The sequence below is a fragment of the Rhipicephalus sanguineus genome, chromosome 3, assembly GCF_013339695.2.
Source record: "Rhipicephalus sanguineus isolate Rsan-2018 chromosome 3, BIME_Rsan_1.4, whole genome shotgun sequence".
NCBI lineage: Eukaryota > Metazoa > Arthropoda > Arachnida > Ixodida > Ixodidae > Rhipicephalus > Rhipicephalus sanguineus.
Window position 1 is genome coordinate 40,694,904 of NC_051178.1, and position 3,165 is coordinate 40,698,068.

The following is a 3,165-nucleotide window of genomic DNA, read 5'->3' on the forward strand; positions in this document are numbered from 1 at the left end:
GGATTTCCTAGCTGCCCGAGCCGCACAGATAGGTGTCCCCAAACGCGCTCTTTTGACGTCGCGCGGGGTGAGGAGCATCCTCCGCGCCAGTGAACGTCAGCGGTGGCAGACCTCCTGGCAGGACGAGCATGCGGGCACTGCCCTGTTCAACTGGGTCCCGCACGTCTCCGACATTCCCGGCTACTTCCCACCCAACAAACATTTGGTGCAGTTCCTCACGGGGCACGGAAGATTTCCGCCGCTTCCACCTGCTTCCAAGCGAGACCTGCACCTGCGGCCTCCCGTGCGAGAGCGTAGAACACTATCTGTACGCGTGCCCTCTCACGGCACCTCTAGCGGAACAGATCACGCCCCGCACAGCTTACCTCGATAGGAATTATCCGCTTCTTTTACGCCACGCCCGCAACCGCGCGATTTTCATTCGCATGGTTCACGAAATGAGTGCCATGATCCCCGACCTCCCTGCATCATGACCACTGCCCTCATTTCATGCGGTCTGACACACGTTCGGCTTCGGGAATCTGCACGCAATCTGTATGTTAGGCGAAACATAACAATCGTAGATTACACTATGACACCACAACCCTGCAGGGAAGGGACATGTGGGGGCGGAGTCACCCCGTAGGCCCGTAACTGGCGAGGTCGTGGACCTCGGTGGGCTCCTTCCCCCACATCATCCCGACCGGCAGGAAATGCTTTACACTTACCAAGACCGTGACGCCAACCTGGAGGATGTCACGACCTACACCTGGCACCGATCAACGCTGTGCTGCCGAGCGTCCACTCGTGTGCGTCCCGTACCCTGGACCTCGGATCTATGTGCAACTAGCCAGTGACGTTTCGGACACCAGCCGTGTGGACCTCATCGGTGCCTTCTACTACCGCCACGTCTCAACAATGTCTGTGTTTTCACCTGTACATTCTCGGCCAACATCATCACCCTTTTGTTCCTTTTTCGCCCTGTTCTCACCTTCTCATTGCCTTCCCTACCCCCTCTTTCACAGCACATGTCTCCCTGTCATACCATCCGAACACTACGTCCCTCATCTTCTCACTTTGTATTGTCCGTCCTGTCTCCCTCCTCTCTTCTCATTTCCCATAACCATTTCATTTTCATACGGGGCCTGGCCCCGCTGTGTCTCGTCTCATTTCTTCATTAAACACCCGGCTTGGTTTCTGTGCTCGTCGTCCCAACGCTCTTAGGACCCACACGCGTTACCGTTTGCCCCACTTTTCCTTTTCCAATTGGCTTTTCCACAAAATTGAGCGCTTTGGGTATCCTTAAAACCCCTATTCATTTATTTTACATTGGCTTTAAACCTGGTATGCACTTCGCAGGAACAGGTTTTTCCCACAACATTATTTTTGGCTTTATTTTCATAAGAGGTGGGAATGAAGGTTGGATTGGGGCGGTACTTCTTTCAGCCAAGCAGCTGCAGAGAAGCGTGTACAGTGGCGGGCGGGAGTTTGACTGTCACGAGCGCTCGTGACACTGTGCGACTGCCTGTTTCGTCGGCTCCTGCCTCGATCTCCGAAAGGTCAGAGAATTTCGCTTTTCTGCACCGATTTCTTGCTGGCCTCGCCTTCCTAAAGGCTCAGGGAACGTCCCCGACGCGTTTTTTCGCGGTGCAATAGCCTATTTTAGCCTCAATTGACCATCTTTTACCCGTTAGGCCTAGCGGCCATGCTGGGCATTCCTCGCGGCCTCCATGAGCTCAATTAGCTCGACCAACGCCGTTCCGTCGGCCGGATCGAGTCCCCATGACTTGGGGTCTGATTCAGGCTCGGCCTTTTCGCGATTTTCGCCAGCGGGTAATGAAATTATTGCAAATATCCCAGAAAATCGTGAACAAGAGGCACATTCTCGGTCGCAGAGCCCAGACCCCTCTACTGCCTCAGTTGAACAGAGGCACATACCCGCTGCCGACAGGGATAATGAGGACGCCCTATCATCTGTGTCCCAAACAACGGCAGTATTGACGACTTCGCGACTAGACGTCGGCACGAGGGTGCAGGCACGCGCACGCAAGATCGAAGAGGAGCTATCTCGGTTTTGTCTTGATGCCGGCAACCGCATTCCCGTAAATGCGCGTCATTTTATTATGGCGAGGGTCGTTGAGCTTGTAGAGCTATGCTCGGACCTGCGGGCGAACGCTGCATCGGAACGTGGAGCGGTGCTGGCCCTCAAGGACCAGCTGACCGAGACGCGAAGGGAGAACTCGGCGCTCCACCAGCGGGCCATCCTGGCCGAGTCCCGGTCCTGCCTCCTGCCGCCGGTGCCTGCTACCGATGACGCCGCAACTGCGGCCTTTCTTCCAACGCCGCTGGGCCGTCCTGCGGCGTTGCTGCCGACTTCCGGGCCGGGCCTTCCTGGTCAGTAGGCCCCTCGGACGTACGCCGCGGCGCTTTCCTCGGGTCTGGAGCCCCTCGGCCAGTCTTCGCGGACGTTGCCTGGAGGGACGTCCGCTCCGGCACTACCTCCTGGTTTCCACGAGCACGTGGCGTTTGTTACGCCACTTGCACCAACGACTACGCCTGCCCGGGACACTCTGCGGCTCATCAAGGCCAACATCGACCCGGTGGAGAAGGACATCCGGGACGTTATGCTCCGCCACACCCGGTACGGCATCACCGTTTTTTTCAAACACACTACAGACGCTACACAACATGAAGCGCGCCATAGAGGAGAATGCTGTAACGTGTCACGCCCTCTCGATGCGCATTGCCAGCAAACGCAACCCGCACGTCAGGTTCTCTGGCGTCGATCCCGACGTTCCCCCAGACGACTTCCCCGCTCGGTTAGCTGAGCGCAATCCACAATTACAGCTCGATATTAACGCGTGCAAAGTTAGGACTTCTCTGCGCGAAAGGTCTGGCACGCAGGCCATCTTCGTCGAGGTCAACCCTCAGGCGTTTGCGCGTATCCTAGAACAACCTCGCCTGTCTGTGGGATGGACTCCTATCAGGGCAGTTGAAGACTTGCACGTCCCTACTTGCACGTTCTGTGCACAGTACGGGCACGGTGAAGCTCGTGTCATTTGCGGCATGATGCGACACGCGCAGTGTGCACGCGTTGTGGCACAGAGGGCCACTTGGGCACAGACTGTGCGGTCCGCATGGGTGACCCCGCCGTTACCTGCGCCGAGTGCCGCCGCGCGGGATTGG